The sequence below is a fragment of the Petaurus breviceps genome, unplaced genomic scaffold (assembly GCF_028583685.1).
Source record: "Petaurus breviceps papuanus isolate PSGF00001 unplaced genomic scaffold, PetGlider_PUasm1.0 126, whole genome shotgun sequence".
Taxonomy (NCBI): Eukaryota; Metazoa; Chordata; class Mammalia; order Diprotodontia; family Petauridae; genus Petaurus; species Petaurus breviceps.
The window spans coordinates 41,266,390-41,277,303 of record NW_027185655.1 but is presented as its reverse complement, the minus strand read 5'-3'; the positions used below and the strand labels follow the sequence as shown (position 1 = coordinate 41,277,303).

The following is a 10,914-nucleotide window of genomic DNA, read 5'->3' as shown; positions in this document are numbered from 1 at the left end:
AATTGGAGGCAGCTAGATACCCCACTGTGGTATCAAACAAATCCCTGCTGCATTACAAACAAATTATGCTGCATAATGACTTAGAAAACAACAAATTACAATTACATGTGTTATCCCGCATTTCCATTAATTTTGTCAAAAGGTAACCAATTACACGTTAACCTGGTTCGACCACTCCAGAGTTTGGGAATGGTAAGTATGACACTACCAATGGAAAGTCTGATTCATTTCTTTTCTGTGTGGCATTAGAGTAACTGCTTCTTAGGTGCCCATCTATCCTTCAACTCCACAAATGCTACTAACTTAACAAAGAATGACAAGAGAAAATACCTCCACTCTGCCTCCTTCAAATCTTTGTGGCATATCAAAGACCAAATTTAGATATATATTTTTTTTGTTGTTTATTCAGATGTCAACTAGTTTGTATCTCTCCAGCCAAGAAAATCAAAGAATTGTCACATTTTTGGCAACACATTTCCATTTAATTAATCTCAAAAAACTGCTACTTCATACAAAAGTTCATTCCTGTACCTTGGAAAACATTTGATAACTGCTAGCTCTGTAAGCTTGCCACATAGTGAAGGAAGAAAGATAAAATGTAGCAGGAGACTGGCCAGTTTACAAAATGCTTTAGGCTTTCCAGAGCACTTTACTCACAACCCCAAGAGGTGAAGATATAAATGTGATCATTACAGATGAAAAAATGGGCCTTAAGGAGTTAAGTGGCTAGCTTACAGTCACCAAGATAGCTGATGTGAAGCAGCATCAGGCTTTTTAACTATATTATCAGGTTCCAACCATAGCATTCTTTTCACTATCAGCTTCTTCTTTAGCGTGTAATAGAAAAGGCGCTACTGGCGAGCCTAGGCTCACCTCGTTAGTGGTTAACCGAGGTTAGTGGCTTTGATACATTTGGTCAATAGGTCTTCATTCTTTGGGACTATACTTCCTATACTCCCTTCTTCTAAGGTTGTTAGGTTTTTGAGGGAATTTAAGAGTCATGCCATTCTGCATTGGCCCAGAGAGTAATAGAATCATGATGATTGATGAGCAAAATTCCAAAAGCATCTGGTCCAAGCTGTGCTACTACATTATTGCCAAATTCAAGTTTGGAGACACATTTCAACAAAGTATCAGGGAACATTTGATGTAGCTTAAGTGTCTAATAAGTGCCTGGTATTGTGCTAGGTGCTGGAAGTGACAAAGGCAAAAATAAAATGGCCTCTGTCCTGATGGAGATTACATTCTATCAGATGAGACAACATGTCCATTTATAATTATATTCAATAATATATACAAGGTAATTTGGGGAACAGAGGAAAGCCCTCAAGTTGGGACTGAATTTTTAAGGAAATTAGGATTTCTAAGATGTAGAAGTGAGGAAAGAGCACATTCCCATGTATATAACATATGAGAGTTTTTCTTTTTACACACTAATCTAACAATCTCCAATAATTATCAATTCAAGGAAACTTAACACACATATATGAATCATTCATAATATGGAAGACATCATGATGGGGCCTGAAGAAATCAAGAGAGAAATCAAAGTTACCATCCTAAAAAGGCTTATGTTCTACTAAGGGAATGTAACATAAACACAAATAAGTACCAAAAAGGGAAATTACAGAGGGGAAGAATATTAGCCTTTGAGGGAAACAGGGAAGGCTTCATGGAGGAGGTGGTATGAGGCACCATTAGGGAAGACAAGGATAAAAGAGAGAAGGGTGAGGAAACAGTGCTTTGCAGACATGTTGAAGACTACAAATAAATTAAGGCAGGAGATGGAGTATATAGTTGGTGGAATGACTGGCAATTTACTTAGGCTGGAATGTAGAATTTACAAAGAAGAATGGTATAAAATAAGACTAGAAAGGATAGGTGCCAACTAGCTTGTGGAGGACCCAAATGCCAAACAACACGTTTATTTGTTATCTCCTCTGCAGTGGGGAGCAAAGGGAATGCCTTGATCCTGGTTAGAACACATGCGGAGTACTGTGGCATCACACTCTAGGAAGGACATTGATTATCTTGATATTGTCCAGAGGAGGGAAATTAAGATGTTGCTGTTTTCGTTTCTGATCTGATGATCCTTTGTTTCTGAAGGGGACCAATGATATCACAGGGTGATGTCTTGTGTGTAAATTGGATTTAAATGAAGCAGAGTTGCACAAAGAAAGTCCTCAAGATTATGAAGGCTGAGAAACACTTAAAGGAATGGGGAATATTTAGCTGGAAAAGAGAAGACTTAGGCAGGAGAATGAGAGAGGTGATAATTGTCTGCAAATATTTAAAAGACTGCCATGTGGAAGGAGGTAGATTTGGCCTGCTTGGTCTGAGAGAGCAGAACTAAGAACAACAGGTGGCAGTTACAGAATGGTAGATTTGGGTTCAATGTTTTGGGATGGGAACCTTCCTTCCTAACAATTAGAGCTTCAGAAGCAAAAGAGATCAATTTGTGAAGTAGTGAGTTTAGTTCCCTCATTCTGGAAACCTTAAAGGAAAGGCTAAAGGACCAAGCATTCACTGAGAAAATCACAAAGGAAATGCTTATTCATCTGTGGGCTGGAGTAGATGACCCTGGAAATCCCTTCACACTCAGGAATCATTTGACTGTGATTCTAAACTATGAGCATGAGATAATGCTTTTAGCTAAGCATTGTCAAAACGGTGATGATGGTAAGTTTGGAACATAGACCACTTTATGTGGTCTCACATGTCCAATTTGGAGGATAATGTTTGAAAATCACATATAATGTTTAGCCCACTTGTTTATATGTATTTAGAAATAGTCCTTCCTGACTGGCTTCTCCAGTCACCTTGATCTATATTTTGCCACTGGACCCAGATGGCTCTAGAGGAGAAAGTGAGGCTGATGACTTTGCACAGCCCTGTCTCACTGAAATCCAATTCACTTGCAAGTCACGGCATCATCTTCCTGATGTCCCAGTCCTCTTCAAGAACAAAGGACAAACACCACCTGACTGGCTTACCCTCTTGATTCCTATATGCCCTACATTGCAATTTTTACTGCCCAATCATCCACAGTCACACTGGCATTTCTGGAGAAATCTCAGTGACCACTACTCCTTTCTCCCAAGAGAATGTTCTGCAAGCCAACTGCAAGGGATGTAATCTCTCCGGAGTACTATAGAGAAGCTAAGTTCACATTTTATACCTACATTGACTATCCACTTGAGACGTTCCCATGACAGTAATTCTCTGTAGTGTTTTTATTTCTAAGAAAAGGCACCAGGGAATCAGCATGCTGCCTGGCACAGAAATTACGAAAGCCATGGGGAGCAATTCCTTAAAGATGACACTGACTTGAAAATATTTAAAACCACAATTAGCCTAACTTTTTAAAAAGATACCTTATACTTTTTCTTTGAAAAACTTCCATATATTAGCTCATTTCATTCTACCACTGTCATATCCTTCTAGCATAGATAGGTGATGGAGGCTTATGAAGTTTAAATTACTTGCCAGTATCTCTGGGATAGTTGGTGAAAGAAATAAGAAAAGAGCGCCTAAGCTTTGCACTCTTCCCTCTCGGCTACCCTGCCTCTTCAAGAGATAAGATGCTTGAACTCAGTTTTGTTGGTGCTAAGACACGGAATCTAGGAAAACATAAGCCAAAACAACAACACTCTAGAAACAAGAGTCTGAAGAAAATTTTCTGGATGCATCCATAATGGCAGTGATGGGCTGCAGCCAATGGAACACGAGGGAAGCTAAAGGCAACTATGATTTCCAGGCAGGTTTTAATGCAGTCATTACTCAGGTATACACTATAAAACAGAGATATAGCTTGATATAATGGTATATGATGTGACCTAGCTCTGTGTCTTTGGATAAGTCATTGAACACTTCGTAGCTTTTGCTTCCTCGTCTGTAGAACAGGGATACCCATGATGCCCACTTTACTGGGTTGCTGTGAAGATCAAATAAAATAATGCTTGCACTGTGTCATATACACCTTTCAGTTCTATGTCAGCTTTTATGATGGGTATAATATATGAGCCACAAGCATGGAAAACAATAGTCTCTAAAGAATTAGAAATTCATGGGGTGGCTAGGTGGCACAGGGAATAGAGCACTGGCCCTGGAGTCAGGAGGACCTGAGTTCAAATCCGGCCTCAGACACTTAACACAAAAACTAGCAGTATGACATTGGGTAAGTCACTTAACCCCAATTGCCCTCCAAAAACCAAAAAAAAAAAAATGAAAAGAATTAGAAATTCTTATCATACTGATGGTGGCAATGGAGATGTACACAGTGGGCATGAAGATATTTCAATATATGACCAAAGAAGAACTCTGAAGAAGAACAAGAGTAAAGGATGTCTTCATGGAAGTATATATTAAGTTATTTTACATGATTTCACATGTGTAATTGATATTATATTGATTCCTTTCTCAATCAGTGGAAGAGGGGCTAGAGAAAGAAAGAGACTTTGAAACAAACTTTTAAAATCAATGTAAATAAGGGGCGGCCAGGTGGCTCAGCGAGTAAGAGCACCGGCCCCAGTGTCGGGATGACCTGGGGATTGAATCCCGGCTCAGATACTTAGCGCCACACCCAGAAATAACTGGCCGTGTAACCTTGAGCAAGTTACTTAACCCCAATTGCTTAAAAAAAATGAATGTAAATAAATAAAGCATAATTTAAAAAAATGAATTGTATATCAGGAAGAGAAACAGCCTCAGTTGGTACTCACACAATGTCAGGAGAAACTGAACAAGGCCCCCAGGATGTTGGGTGAATCCTTTGTAGTGAATGTTTAGGAAGATATGGATGTAAATCACACAGAATGTGTAGATATAGATGGATTTCAATCTGCATCATTGGAGGAAAATTATTGATGATATCAGAGATGTATTTGAGGATAATTTATTGAAACAAAAATATCCCAGAATATAAATATTATATAAATCAACACTTCCAGTTCCTTCCAGGGAACATTTTTTTTAATGACAACCTAACATCATCCTAAAGGCAGTTTTCCCAGGGTTTGATTGATGGTACTTGCTTTCCAACTACAGTGGGGTAACCTTAGCAAGGTGAGCAGAGAAAACTATCATAGGATCAAAATATTTAGAGCTGAGAGGGCTCTCAGAAGCCATCAAGTCCAGCTCCATCATTTTACAGATCAGGGAAACAGGACTGAAAGAGATGAAATGACTTGCTCAGTATTCCACAGACAGTAAGTATCTGGACTAGGATTTGAAGTCAGGTCTTTCTAACTGACAAAGCAAGGCAAATGATGGCAATGGGGCATAGCTATGTACTTCAGAAAAATCACAGGGACATGAAGTAACTATTGGTAACAGAGTAGAAAATAAACAAGTAGATTAGCAAACAGCTATTCAATTAGCGAATCAACAAGAATCTACATACTAGGCACTCTGACAGGCATAGAGATTCATATATTAAAAATGAAAAAGCCCATGACCACATGTAGCTTATATTTTATTGGGGAAACAAATATATAGGTAGATAATATAGAAATATATATATATATAGTATCTATTTGTAGTCTGTATATGCATATATGTCTCACATAGTGTATATATATATATATGGGTGTGTGTGCATAATATGTATCTACTATATGTATATAGTATAGCTATATGTAGTATATGTATTATCCAGGGCCATTTCTAGTCATCCTGATCTATTTCTTGCCACTGCACCCAGATGACTCTGGAGGAGAAAGTGAGGCTGGTGACTTTGCACAGCCCTCCCTCACTTAAATCCAATTCACTTGCATACCATGGCATCACCTCCCTGATGTCATGGTCCTCTTCAAGAACGAAGGACACACAATAAAAACAATAACAACACACACAAATGTAAATATGGGTAATTTAGAGGGAGAAACACTAACAGCTGGGAAAGGGTGAGACAAGGAAATTTCTTTTTTTTTTTTAAGCAATCGGGGTTAAGTAACTTGCTCAAGGTTACACGGCCAGTTATTTCTGGGTATCTGAGCCCGGATTTGATCCAGGTCATCCCGACACTGGAGCCGGTGCTCTTACTCGCTGAGCCACCTGACCGCCCCTAAGCAATTGGGGTTAAGTAACTTGCTCAAGGTTACACGGCCAGGTATTTCTGGGTGGGTGCTAAGTGTCTGAGCCTGGGATTCGATCTCCAGGTCTTCTTAACACTGGAGCCGGTGCTCTTACTCACTGTGCTACCTGGCTGCCCCGACAAGGAAATTTCTTTACTAGAAGGTGGGGCATGGCTGTGTAACAGCACTTAGGCGGGTGATGGGATGTTATGTGTGAAGACACAAGCAGAAAATCTTGGCTCTAGCACACAGTATGTGAAAGACAAAGGTAAGCTGGAGATGTATCATGAAAGGTATTACATATGAAAGTAAGTCAGATTTTTATCCCAGTAGCATTAGGGAGCAATGAGGACTTCTTGCATAGGAAAATGACACAGAGTTTTTGCATGAGATCAAAATTCAGAACCATGAAGGACATGGAGAAGTTGACTGTGGGCTTGGTCACTAAATATCAGACAAATAGGCATCACCCTGGGAGCTTGAATGAAATGATTTTAGCACAAATGAAAGACTGTGCTCTTTTATACAATGAATGATAAATTTGTGATATTCCTTATCCCAAAAGATTGAATAGGTTAGAAATGTAAATAAGAGGCAAAATGAATTAGAAAAGTAGATGACTAGATTATGGAACTACAATGGTTTTGGAATGATAACTAATATAGATCCATGATGATGTCAAAGGTTTTCTTTAACTGTCAGCACGTTAAGACTCACAAAGCACTTTCCTGACAATACCTTTGTGAGATAGATAGTATAAACATTATTATACACATTTAATAGATGAGGAAATTGAGTTCCAAAAAGAGAAAATTACTTATGCAAGGCACATAGAGTCTAGTGCTAATGTTCTCGCCTGATTTTGATTCCAGCAGTGCTCCCTATTCAGGGCATACTAACCTTTTGAGTTTGATTCCATACATCTTACACACAGTAACAATGATCACCCACAAAAGATCCCTAAATGCTATCATCAGCCCATTCAAGATGGAAAAATATTGGTTCCTCTAAATGGGGCATTTTATGTACTCATAGTGGGGGGAAAAACCTGTTGCCTATATAGTCATCATTTCAGAAATCAGTCCTCACTGCTAGTGGAAATGACTGATAGACCTTGGTTGTTAAACAATGAAGACAATCATCAGAGCATATGTAGAGGCAAGCTTTTCTTTCCCCTCACTGGCCCTCTCTGCATTCTTTCTTCAAAAGAAATCTGTAACCATGCAAAAGTTAGGACATCCAAATGAACCTAATCTGTTCATTTTTCCTCAAAAAAAAAAAAAACCAAACCTTTTGTTAAACAGTTTTATGTTCTGCTCAATAGTATACAAGGAAGATTAAACAGATTTTGTCTTTGCCTGTCTTTACAGACTTGTTGTTTAGCTGTTTTTCAGGAATGTCTGACTCTTCATGACCCTTTTTGGTATTTGCTTGGCGAAGATACTGGAGTGGTCTTTCATTTCCTTTTCCAACTCATTTTACAGATAAGGAAACTGAGGCAAACAGGGGTAAGCAACTTGCCCAGGGTCACACAGCTAGTAAGTATCTAAGACTAGATTTGAACTCAGGAAGAGGAGTCTTTCTGACTCCATGCCTGACACCATACCATCTAGTTGCCTTCATTTACAGATTTATCCCATGTAATTACCTCCACACACTTTTATGTTCCAACCAGACTGTCCTATTTGTTGATCCATGTATACATCATGCTATCCTGATGGCATAGATCATGTCTCCTGATTTTTTAACAGGCCTGCCCCCTTACCCTGAATACTCTCCCTCTTCACCTTGGCCTCATGGAATCCCTAACTTTCTTCCAAATCAGTCTTTTGGACATCTTTCTTGATCTCCCTTAATTTTTTTTGAAAGTTCAAAGGTACTTTATTTTCACTTCTGTATCAAGAAGCTAAGTATTGCAGTTGTAAAAATGGGATTCAGTTTAGTTTGATTCAGACAAATACTAACATTTATTCCTGTTTTCAAAGTCCAAAAATGAAACTTGCAATTAAGCAATGAGCAAGTCACGTGTTTAGGTAATGTTTATCTTTAAAAGTCTTATTAAAGAAAAGAAAATATGATACAGGACCTAAATTCTCAGTGGCATTTAAGCTATTAACACATGTTCTGAACTCTGGGAGGTCACATCAAGTCCTGAATTTATTTTTAATAAAAAAAAAATTCTAACTGAGCTTTATACTTTTTCTATGCCACTACAGCTTTCTTTCACCTCATTTTAAAGTCGGTCTTCACTTTACACTGTCTTCAGAATTCTTTCCGAAAAGTCTTCAGATCATAATCCTTTGTCTTATCAGACCAGTTTTAATTGGACTGAGTGTCACCTTCAGATTTAATGTCTTCACTGGTCCTATTGACCTCATTCTTAGCATCACTTTCCTTCGATTCAGTATTTGGGTCTTCACTCTGTTTTTCTCGACTACTGGACTTCACACTACTTTTTTTATCATCAGATCCCCTTTTGTCTTTTTCCTTAGATTTCCTATCTTGCTCTCTGTCCCGACTTTTGCTTCTATGATTTTCGATCTCGACTTTTTGATCTTCTTCGGTCTAGACTCCAAGATCAATGTTTTCTTTCTGATCTCTCATGGCTTCTGCTTCTCCTTTGATCTCTACTCCTGCTCCGCCTTCTTTCTCTACTTCTTGATCTTTTGTGGTCCCGGGACCTACTGCATCTCCTGTCAGAGGTCCGGCTTGAGTGCATACTTCGTGAACGACTCCTCTTGTGTCTTTCTCTATCACAAACTCTCTCTTTTCCCTTTCTTCCTCTTCTCTTCGTCTCTTTCTCTCCCTCTCTTCTCTTTCTCGTTCCCTCTCTTTCTCTCTCCTCGTTCTTGCTTCTATTTTTTTTTTTTAAACGATCATTACGTTCGGGTTCTTCAGTTATTTTTCTTAACTTTTCTTTAATTCTTCTACAATGGCTTTAATTTTGGCATAGCCCATGTGTTGTTTTCCCATCAAGCTGCGAAACTCTCAAAAGTTGACGTTGTAGATCTAAGCAATTCTCTCTCTTCTTTCAACTGTTCAACAAGTTTCATCATTCCTTGGGCCTCTTCTACTATTCCTTCAGAACCCAATTCTTCAATCTGTTGTAGAAGTACATCAATTTTGTCAGTTAAAACTTGAATGTTCTCTTCATTTTTGCCAGTAGGTCCAGCAGCCCCAGATGACTGCTGATTTTGAGATAGTGCCAAACGATCATGACCTCGTCGAATTCTGCGCTCTGCTTCTGCAAGTAAGCTCTGTAAATATCGCAGGAAATCTCTTTCATAACCAACTTTCATAAAACGAGAGCTCGTCTCATACTGTTTCCGAAGGTTTTCATCATGAATTTTTTCACAAGGACCTAAGTCTGAACGGGTGTTTGTAAACAATTCAGCAGGACAAAAACCACAGAGGTAATATTTACAAACGCTCTCATGGTCCCACCGCACATTGCTGCGCTTCTCATCCGGGCCCAAGTTCCTGTCCCTGGCCACTAACTCATCCAACAACTGCGAGGCCGAAATCATGATGCTTTTTAACGAGCGGCTGCTTTCACAGCCTGGGAATCCAAAGAAAAAAACCCTGGCGACGCCGACGCCGATGCCGATGCCGTCCCTCGTTCCCCGCCGTTCTCCGGCAACAGGGGCCGCAGCAGCCGCTGAAGAGGATATCTCCCTTAATTTTTAATGACTTCTCCACCCCCTCTAATTAAAAGAATTTTGTATTTGCCTTGTATATACAGAGCATCCCTAAAGTCTTTAGCACAGATTTAAGCTTTATTAGCTTTAATAGTTTTAAACTGCACTAAGAGTTTTGGGACATGATGAATTTTGTAATGACCTATATGAGTACATGTTGTCTCCCTTCCTCCATTAGAATATAAGCTCTTGGTTTTATTTTTTTCTCTGTATCTCAGTGTCTAGCAGATAGCTTGATAAATGTTTTAATTAATTGCCTCTAAGATAGGACCAAAGGCATTCTGTTTTATATGCCAAGCATACAATATGAGCACACAGACCAGAAGCCAGTGCTGATTTAAATCCTTTCCAGGATCTGTCTGGCTTCCTTCCACTTAAATGTCCAATCTGACGTCAATATCATGTTTAAATAAATAAATTGGCTCATTTATACAGAACCATAAATCTGGCATGAGTCTAAACTCAGGACAATCTGAAGGGCATTAATTTTCTTCATCACTTGAAGATGTATGAATCCAGGAACTAAATCAAAACCTCCCAAGGGCAATGATGTAATCTACCTCAAATGGTTTATTTAAGAGTGATGACTGTTAGAAGCAGTTAGAATCAAAACCTCACACTCAAGGTGCATGCATGCCCTTCTTCTATAAAATTGGTGGTGCAATCTAGTCCTTGGACTTTGCATTATATAATATTCCTTAATTGTTCTATTTATTTGTTGATCTCATAAATATGAAGATAATTAGTTACAATGGCTGTCATAGGATATACAAAAGAATTCACCTTTTTTGATTACAATGACTTTGAAAATATTCATTATTTGTATATATGTGTATTGTGTGGGGTTAATGTATGTGTGTGTGTGTATATATAATATATATATATAGGGGGAGTATGTGTATGTGGGTATTATGTGTGTGTGTGTATAAGTTCCTCAGGCAACTCTAAAGCTATATAATTTTGCAAAGAAAGTGGTGATTTGAATTGATAGAGGGAGCTTCCCTATACATACTTCCATATACCAATAATATATGAGAGACAGAGACAGAGAGACAGGGAGAGAGACGGAGACAGAGACAAAGACAGAGAGAGGGACAGAGACAGAGAGAGAGACAGAGACAGAGAGAGAGAGAGAGAGAGAG

The 10,914-nt window shown here is 38.7% G+C and overlaps 1 protein-coding gene and 1 pseudogene across 1 annotated transcript in view; both read right to left on the bottom strand.

The window, feature by feature from the left end:
- ANK2 (ankyrin 2) overlaps positions 1–10,914 on the bottom strand; it is a 418,509-nt gene that overhangs the window by 363,883 nt on the left and 43,712 nt on the right. The window lies entirely within an intron of this gene.
- On the bottom strand, positions 7,931–9,743 carry LOC138166897 (luc7-like protein 3 pseudogene; annotated as a pseudogene).